This window comes from Callospermophilus lateralis, unplaced genomic scaffold (assembly GCF_048772815.1).
Source record: "Callospermophilus lateralis isolate mCalLat2 unplaced genomic scaffold, mCalLat2.hap1 Scaffold_86, whole genome shotgun sequence".
In the NCBI taxonomy this organism is placed as follows: Eukaryota; Metazoa; Chordata; class Mammalia; order Rodentia; family Sciuridae; genus Callospermophilus; species Callospermophilus lateralis.
In genome coordinates this window covers 2,478,228-2,488,612 of record NW_027516693.1, presented here as the reverse complement: position 1 = coordinate 2,488,612, position 10,385 = coordinate 2,478,228, and the positions used below count along the sequence as shown (strand labels likewise).

Genomic DNA, 10,385 nt, shown 5'->3' with positions numbered 1-10,385 from the left:
ATGGAAGTCACCATAGTTACTACTTCATAGAATTCTTCAATGAATTCTATAAAGTAATATATTTAAAAGGTTTTGGGGCAGAGGTTAGTAAAGAACTTCCTATAAATTTTAGTTATCATGATTAAAATTATTGGTCATAATGATTATAATCTTGTTCAACACTAGTGAGCTGGTATCAACCAGATATTTAACTTTCCACAAATCCTGATCATAAGGATTTCAGGATCAAAATTTCCTCATAATTTTATATGCACCTTTGAGGGATTATATTTTTATATGCACCTTTGATGGGGTTATATGTTTTTATATATATATATATATATATATATATATATATATATATATATATATATATATTACATTTTATTCACATTTATTTTTTGCTTTTAGTGTGCTCACAGAAAATTAGAACACCTTAAGCAGGAGTTTAATAGCAATTTTTGTAAGCAAAGTTACATTCCATCTCTAAGTCAAATTGGTAAAAGCTTCTCCAGTATTTACAAAACATTACAGACAAGATGCTACACAAAACCATTGCATCTGAAGTTTTTTTTTTCCTTTATTCTCAAAAACAACTGGAAAAGAAAGCATTGTCTGCTGTAATCAAAAACATACCACAGTATAAACAGTAACCATTCCACTTATCACAGCTTGGTTGAGTTTAAAATTTGTGATTAAAAGGTCCAAGATGACTGCAGTTTTACAAAAATGGGCAGGGTGAAAAGTTGCAAACTTCATGTGCTTCTGGATATCAAGATTTGTTTTTATACAATAGTCACAGTTAAAAACACCCTGCTGGTAATACATAATTACACTTTATTAAGGTCATAAACCAGCAATAAACAATAAAGCCTATACAACTTGTAGTTCTACTTAATCACTGACTGGTACAGCTAACATGAGATAAGTGAAAAGTTCCTATGGTTTAAATGAACTCCTAAGACTATGATCTTTTTTAAAAATCTGGGTATTGGTGTTTTTTTTTTCTTCTTTCCTTCTTACTCAAGACTTGTAGTGTTGTAAACCTGCCTCACAAAATACATTGTAATAACTTTTCTTAAAAAAAAAAAGACTAAGCCTTTACACCATCATTTCTAGTGGCACATTATCTTGGCAATGTCATGCACCACTTCATTTTCTCTATTGTGGCCCCTAATCACTTCATTTGATATCCCTTTTTGACCCACCCATCTCCTTCATATATGGGCATGTCCATAGATTGACAAAGAAATTTTACCTTTTTGAATAAAGATGCAAAGTATGCAAAAAACATTAATACTGATGCAAAAAAAATAATAATAATAAAAAAAGAAAAAAGAAACAAGGCAGAGGAAGGTGTTTTAAGCTCTCCTCGACCAGTTGGAATGGTGGTAACAGAATGATCTGAGATGGGATCTGTGGGGAAAGGGGAAAAAAAATTTACTGCTAAAAAAAGTCAAAAAAAAAAAAAAAAAAGGAAGACGAAATGAAAAAAGAAAAAGAAAGAAAAAAACATCTTTAAAATCAATCCCTGGTTGTAGACAAGTTCTCCAAAACCAGTACCTGGCACCACTCCAACAAACAAATGGGGGAGAAAAGTTCTTCGATTATCTCATAACCTCTGGCCCTTTTACTCTGCCGCCTCTGTTGGGGGCGCTTCTGGACTGCACTTGGACTGCACCTCCTGTGACGGGGCTGCGCAGGCAGAAGAGGCCCAGGCGGCAGCAGGCTCCTCTGCGGATGCCACCTCCTGCTAAGGGGGCGCGCCAGACCCCGCGGCGGAGGGCGCCTCACAGGCGGCGGCGCTGGCCCCGGCCTCCTCCACCTTCTCTGCGGCCCTGGGCTCCTCGCAGGCGGCTGGCTTCTCTGGCGCGACGGCGGCCTCCTCGGGCTTGGCCTCCTGCGGGTCGCCACCTGCTGCCCCCTCCTCGCCCGGCTGCCTCCTCGCTCGGCGCCACCGCCTGCTCCCCGGGGGCCGCTCCCGCCTCAGCTGCGGCAGCCGCGCCCCCGGCGGCCTCGTCCTTGCCGCCCTCCGCGGTGGCACTGGCAGCGCCCTCGGCCTCACCGCCCTCTCCCGCCTCCTTCTTGTTCTTCTTGAAGGAGAAGCCACTCAGCTTGAAAGACTTCCTGAAGGAAAAGCGCTTCTTTTCTTTTTTTTTTTTTTTCGGGGTCTCGTCGCTGGGCGAGGGTGTGGCCCAGTCCTCGGCCTTGGGCGAAGACGTCGAGGAGGCGGCCGATGCAGCCTCCCCCTCGGTGGCCGTGGGCGAGCCTGGCTCCTGACCTCGCCTTCTGCGGAGGCCTCCTTCTCCACAGGGCCGGCTCCAGCCTGGGGGGGGGGGGAGCGGCGGGCTCATGTTTCTCGGCCGAGGCAGGGGACACAGCCCTGCTCCAGGCGGCCACGAGCTCCTCCTTGTCGGCGGCGGGAGCGCTGCCATTGGCCTGCAGCTCCTCATTGGCGCCCGGCTCCGCGGCCGCTGGCGAAGCGTCCCCGTTTACTTTCACGTGGCCATTCTCCTGCCCATTCGCTTTGGAAGGCGAGGAGGCCACAGCCACCTCCCCAGGCCTCTCCGGCGGCGGCTTCTCCCTTCGCTGCGGTCTTGGAGAACTGGGCACCCATGATGGCTTCTTCAACAAAGAAACTCAACAGATCCAAGAGGGGAAACGAAGAGCCTTGGGTTGGTGTAACGACGGGGCGAGCAGCAACAGCAGCAGCAGCAGCGGCAACGGCAGCGGCGGCACGCACACCGGAGGGAGGAGGGAGGGGGTGGGGGTGGTGAGGACAGAACAGAACCGATTAAATACACTCCGATAAAAAATTTTAGTCGAAGAGATCAAAAAGCAGCAGTGCAGGAGGGAGGGAAAAAGGTGGAAAAGTCGAGCACACAAAAAAAGGAGCCCAAGTGTAGTTTTTTTTTTTTTTTTTTTTTTTAAAGAAGTAATTAAAAAAAAAAATCCCAGATTTGTAGCCGCAGTGTAGACAAGAGGAAAATGGAGAAATCTCACTGGTTGCTAATAAGATGCGAGGTCGAAGGCCCAAGTGCCTTAATATATTTTCTGATTCTCAGTTCCTTCCTCTCAGAAAAGTTTTGTTCTTTGTTCCATATTTCACGGCTATTCGTTTGTCATAATTTAAGTGAAAGGCAAAAATGACCCTTTATTTTTTTTCTCTTCAGAGTAACTACAATGACAAGACTGTTGCATGTAGCAGAACTTTAATTGAAGGTTGAGGGGCTATCCTAAGTGCTACATTATAAACAATTTGGAATCAATTACATGTTAGATCTGCTATCTGCATTGGCTGTACCTCCACATATAATATGTCAGTGTCTTGACATCTTGATAATCTTTCTAGCCTTCTTCCTCACTTCCTTTCTGGAATTTTGAATTTTCTCTTAGAGGAATGGAGCTCTCTCTAGCCACCCCTTCACTTATTCATTAAAAAACAAACAAACAAACAAATCTTTTATTTAAGATTCTAAGAAAGTAATTGTGGTTATAAGTAGCATATAAATAAAAACTAAAGTGTTTGGAAATAAATTTTGGAATGTAGTTGTCATATTTAAAGTAAAAGAAAGAAATGAAAATCACCTTAATTTTCTATTATAATTCTACCATATTCAATGGATTTAACTGAATTTAACCCCTTTGACTTCCAGGTCATAAGAACTAAGAAATTATGTTTAATCTCATTTTCTTTACTTGGACTTTGAAGAATTACTTATTTAATAAAATAAGATAGAAGAAAATTAAACATACTTTTCCTTATGTATTCTTTATCCTAGAAACTGTGAATATCTTGCCTTCTATCACAAGGGAATTAAGATTTCTGGTTAGCTTAGTTAAAACAAGAGATTATCCTGTGTTTCCAAATAATCATGAGTTTAAGTGGTAAGATTTCTAACACAACTGTATAAAGGCCCATGACTTCTGGTTTAGAAACTGGGAATCTTGGTTATTTTAGCAAATCACTTAACTTTCTATTTATTCTATTTTTATAATGGAATGAGATGGATTACTTTTGGGTTGCTGCCTTAGAAAATTAGCAAAAACTAAGTGGTTCAAAGCAATGTAAAATTTTCTTACATCGAGCAAGGCCATTGACCTGCACCTCACTGGAAGAGAATATGGCTCCATATGTCCTTCTGAATGCATGAGGGTAGAATCATTTTCCTCACCTTAACTTGCCTCTAGAGGTTACCCATATTATCTGACTTAGTTCCCTTCCTCGATCTTCAAAGTCAGCAATGACATGGAGTCCTTCTCCTATCACACCATTTTGACCTCCTTTTTTGCTTCTTTTCCATTTTTAAAGACCATTGTGAATGCACAGAACCCACAGAGATATTCCAGGATTATCTCCTGTTTTAACGTCAGCTAACCAGAAATGTTAATTCCCATTGTCATAGTTGGTAAGATACTCACAGATTCTAGTAATCTGAACATGGACATTTTGGGGAAGGCATTATTCTTACTACCATATCAGTTAACAGAGTATCTTCAGCATCTTTAACAAACTAAGACTTTATGATAAAGCCCAGCACACACCACATCTTTTGGAGGGGGGATGGAGCATTATAAGACAATTCCACTAAGAAATATTTGTCTTTACTCAGTTTGTTAAATAAACCGTAGTAGATATCTGTAGTAAACATTTTTTCTTCTTCTAATATTTCAATTTCTATTCCATCTTCTTTAGATAATGGGAAATTTCTGATCCCTCATGAATGAGTCTCATGACAGTGGTAATTACTTGCCTTGTTCTGAGTAAGAATCAGAAACTGTAGCCACCTCACACTAGGTATAACTCACATGACATATGTTGTTAATTTAAAAATGCTTTATCATCTTCATTTCTAATCTCTTTTGCTCTGTCACCCAGGAAACAAAATCTATGAATAATTTTCAATCTTTTATCACTACTGTATTATATTATATTTACACTATAGTACACATTTAATTTGTCTTATTTTACATAATTACTTGTAAGTCCTTCTTGTCTTACACAGAAACTTCTTGAGCATAGGGAACAGATTCTGTTTATCTTTGGATCCCCCATAGTACTTTGCATTTAGTAGGAACTCATTAAACTTACTGTAACCAAATTTATTGAGTGATTGTTGTTGAAATATAAATAAAAGAATATAATTAAGAGTAGGAGACAGAGCTACAGCCAAAAGAATTAAGTAACTTAAGTAGAGGTCACATATAGTAGCAAAAACAGAGCATAATCTCAGAGGGTTTTTCTCCCTAACACTCTCTTTTTACCTCACTACACATATTCTGGCTTGTCACTATCAATAATATGAATATAAATTGAATTAATTTAGCCCAGATTCTGCCCTTTCACTTTGGTCATAGACAGGCTCCAAATATAAGGGTTTAAATTTCATGAAAGGTCTTGTGTCAAGTTTAGTGATTTCATAAAGGAACAAAGGGTTGTAAATCCAGGTATTAGCACTGTTCTACTGATACTCATCAGAAGATGCACAGCTCAAAATTCAAATACCAGAGATCTCACTACAGTTTTGGAGCATATTATGCATTAAGAAAGGGAAAAGAGGCTATTGATTTTCGTTCCCCTCCATGTTTCCTTTTCTTTTTCTTGACATTTTCAGATTGTTTTCTAGTCCCTCTGCAAAGATAAACTGAACTTCCACTCTGACAGTCCCTCGCTTTTGTTGTCTTTGAGCATGTTACCAGATCACAGTCAACTCTTTCAGTTTCCTTACCTGTGAAGAAATATGGGAAAAGATACATTCTAAGCCTTGGATAAAATATTAGTAATTGAGCAAAGAGATTAAAAATATGTTCACCAAGAAAAAATTTGTACTGAATTAGAATGATTTGAACAATTTTCATATTTGTCATTTATTAGTTATGACATTTCCTCTTCATTTTGGAAACATTCTGTTCTTTGACTGATATTTAATTTGGTATCATTTGAATTTAGGATATACTATTCATTAATGAAATACTAGATTAGGTGGATTATTAATAAACAAATAAAATACTCATAATCTTTTAATGGTTAATAAATCCCACACTTGCACTTATTTGGTATAAAATACAATATAAAAGCAAAATTGCTTGATCATATTTTCTAAGAATTGCCAATTTCAGTGTATCTGCCCTAGTAAAGTAAAAACAAGTATTTCTCTCTATATATCGTATTTGAGGGTGTTTTATTTTTATTTTTCATTTATTTGTTTTTTATTTCAGGGATTGAACTCAGGGGCACTTAACAATTGAGCCACATCCTCAGCCCTTTTTATTTGATAGAGGTTTCACCAAGTTGCTTAGGGCTTTGCTAAGTTGTTGAGACTGGCTTTGAACTTGGGATCCTCCTGCCTCAGCCTCCTGAGCCTCTATCATTACAGGCATGTGCCACCATGCCCAACAAAGGTGCTTTATTTTCAAGTACTATGAAATCAAGTAGGCAATATAAGAAGTTGGCAATGTAAGTTAAAACTAGAAAATAAGTATAAATAACAATTGATTCATTTTTTCCTTCCTTTTCTCACTTCTAAGTGAAGATCTAACTCTAGGAAGAAGATGGCAAGGCTCTTAGTTCCTAAACCTTAGTTTTTTCATCTGTAAAATAGAGATAATATAATTTAATCTTAAAGAGGATTGAGAGTATCTTTGTCTGACCAAGTGATGGCATGTCACCTAATGCTCTGTCATTTACCATGTGAATTACCTTGGCCAAATTACTTAATTCCTTTGAACTTCTGTTTTATTCATTTGTAGAACAGGACTAATCTATATAAGATGTTTTGCTTTTGAAGGTTTTGTTGTGGGGATCAAATATATTAATGACATGTTAAAATGTTTTTTATGAAGTATTAGAAAACAGATAATGAATTATAAAGAAGCTGCCACTGGTACAATTTTTTTTTCTATTCCATAGTGCTGCATGTTCTCAGATTAACAAAAATATTATATGGGGGTAGACTCAAAGTCTTTTCTCTGTACAACTCCCTTCTTACTGTGATACTGATACTTACAAGATACTATTCTCAATGTTTATCTATAGCAAAGACATCAGTGGCCATGGAGCAACTGTCCCATGCTAGCTCTAATCACTGAACAACTACTGGACAATTAATGAAATATCTGCCCCTTGTAGAATTTAGAGGTGGAAAAGAAGAAACAAGTCTTTTAGATGCTATATAAGCAATCAATTACAACAATGCTTTTCCCTCCCTCCCAACCTCCCTCCCACTCCCCTTTCTTCTCCCTCCCCCTCCCCCTCTTTCTTTCATACCTAGGATTGAACTCAGGAGCACTTAACTATTGAGCCACATTCCCAGACCATTTTTTGTATTTTATTTATAGACAAGGTCTTGTTGAGTTGCTTATGGCCTCGCTAAGTTGCTGAGTCTAGCTTTGAACTTGTGATTGTCCTACCTCAACCTCCTCAGCCACTGGATTACAGGCATATACCTGGCAAGTAATTACAAGTTAGTGATTATAAGTTAGTAATTACAAGTTAGTGATTACTAATGTCAACTAGTCAAAAACTACTTACTAAACCATATTTTCAAAGTATAATCTCCTTTAATCAGAACAACAATGTAAACTAAGAAACAGAAATAATGATATAAAGAAAATTTGCAAGCAATTTAAATTGCTGATCATTTTTCTCTATTATTAACAAATAATTTACTTCCTTATCCAATTATGAAGTTAAATTGAAAAAGGAGATAATTTTACAAGGCTTATTTTTTGGCTTTATTTATGAATTTTCTAGGATATGGTTATATTGTACCTAAGTTCTTAAGAGCTATCAAACATCTCCTTTGCAAATTAATGATTTACTAAACAGATGGCTGCTCTCTTATTAAAGACCTAGAGTTCAAAATAATGCTAAGGAAAGTGACAAATTAAGCATACAACACTCTTTTATTAGGCTTACATTTGAAACCCATCCCAGTGAGGATAGTATGAGTATCTAAGTTCTAGAAAGATTCTTTCTAGGACAGAATAAATAAAAATTTGGTATATAGCTGGTTGTTGCTACTTGTTAAACTTTTTACATATGTAGGGCAGAATATCACATATGCAAAGGTTAATATTATTAGAAAGACATGGCACTATTGCATGCTGAGACAAAAATGTGTTTAGAAAGAAATGGCACTATTGCATGTTGAGACAAAAATCTCACATTTAGTTCAAATCATTGCTTTCCTATTTTAGTTCAAATCATGGCTTTTCTATTATTGTTTTACTTTGTTTAGATTCAATGGATATAAATACATTAAATAAATCAGTAAACTGTGATACTAGATCAATATAGAATATCCTCAGGTAGTAAACATGTTCATCTATCTTTTCAAGTCAATAGGATTTCAGATGGAGGGAATGTAATTTATCACTACATCTAAAGCTGTCTGATCAACATTATGGACAAAAATCTGCCTAGATCCTATAGAGAAATCCTCTCTAATCTATTTAATTTCTTATGTGAATTTTTCGGCTGGATCTGGGAACTCAATTAATAAATGCAAGAGCTAATTAACAAAAGAAAAGCATAAAAGTTGTATTCATTTTACATGCATATGGGATCTTCCCCAAACAGTGAAGTCTGAAGAAATGACTAAATCATGATGTTTTTGGACTTTTTAGATAAACTACAACAACTTTGTGAAGGAAGGACAGAACAAAGGCAATAAATTCTAGGGACTTTACTAAGAGATAGATGTAGGGAATGTAAAAGTGTTACATCCCAGAGAGGCTCAAATGTGAAACAATGTAATAATCTTTAAAGGTGAAATGATTGGATTATGAGAGCCTTAACCTACTCAGTGCACTAATCTGCTAATAGAGATTAACTGAGTGGTAACTATAGGCAGGTGAGGTGTGGCTGGAGGTGGGTCATTGGGGCTGTGCCTTTGGGGTACATATTTTGTCCCTGGTGAGAGAAGTACTCTCTTTGTTTCCTGATTGTCATGTACTGGGCTGCTTTCCTCTGTCACCCCATTCTGCCTTGATGTTCTGCTTCATCTCTGGCACAGAGCAATGGAATTGGCTGTCTGTGGACTGAGACAGAATTGAGGCCTCTGAAACCATTAAGTCCCAAATAAACTTTCCTCCTCTATATTGTTCTGATCAGGTCTTTTGGTCACAGCAGCAAAACAGCAGACTAAAATAAGAAGCTAGTAGAAGATAAGGGTTAGGTCAAAGAGTTTGTTTACTCAGGTTCATTGCAGCTTCAATTATCAGTGTCAGGTACCCGAAGCTACTTTCCAGCCTTGGTATGTGAAGAACATACCTCCAAAAAGAATACGACTTGCTGTATGTAGTGAAAGACCAGGTGGCCCTTTCTAAATTTATAGTTGCTCAAATGATTCTAACTTAATATAATATACCAATCTGGCATATTTTGAGGTGGCATGTCTTTAATTGCTTCTGTTCAAATCCTGCCTCTATTGAAAAATAGCTGTGCAACCTGTAGCAAGTTACTTTTCTGTGCCTCAATTTGCTCATAAGTTAAACAATGATAGTAATACTATACATCTCATAGGGTTCTTAGGATCATAATATTTGGAATATTGTTTACATGATATAAATATTTATTAATTTAATGGAATTGACAAAAAGAGATAGCAGGAAGAAATTACCGAGAAAATTTTCTACAGTTACCATTCTGTTTTATTAGTAATGATTCTTTTTTTAAATTTTGAAAAATTTCCTTCACTTACTTCAAGTCAATTGGTACCCAATAAATACCTACGGGGCTTGGTGTTCTTAAGACACAAAATAAACGTGTGTGACCTCGGATCCTCCAGAAGATAATTTTTCTACTCTAAATTTGGAATAAATGCTCACAGAGCGAAGTTTCAAGTGATACAGAAAAATTTACTAGAAGGCTACATAAATGACTGAATAGAGCTTATAGAAAGTTCAAGTGCTCTAAGATGTATATTAATAAAAACTCAACTATGGTTGGGAATATATTTGTTTTGCAATCTACACCAAAGGTTGCTAAATCTGATGATGTACAGCAACAGAAATTGTGCAAAAATAGTAATGTTTTCCTTTTTCTCTCCTGGGAAATCTGACAGAACCTCTGAGAGCAATCAAGTAAGGCCATGGCCAGTGACCGTCGCACTCAATGCATCTGAGAAATTGTGACTGAAGCCCAAGAACCAGAACAACAATGTGGTGGCTTTTGTGAGTACCTACTGGTGGAAGAGAAAGGGAAGCTCCATTCATAGCCATGACTAAAGACCAAGCATTTCCCAAAGACTGATGCTGACAGTAGGGTCAAAAGGATCCGAGGTTTCTCCCCTGCGTGTGTTCTCCTGCCCGATAGAGAGGTTCTTCTCTGGCCCAGGGCTGTGCGTGTGTCTTTGAGTGGGGAGCCTCCGAGACTCCGGGCACAACGTAAGCAAACTGCATCC

At 37.6% G+C, this 10,385-nt stretch overlaps 1 pseudogene; it reads right to left on the bottom strand.

Moving 5' to 3' along the window:
• Positions 1-1,609: 1,609 nt before the first annotated feature.
• On the bottom strand, positions 1,610-2,596 carry LOC143641144 (myristoylated alanine-rich C-kinase substrate pseudogene; annotated as a pseudogene).
• Positions 2,597-10,385: the final 7,789 nt, after the last annotated feature.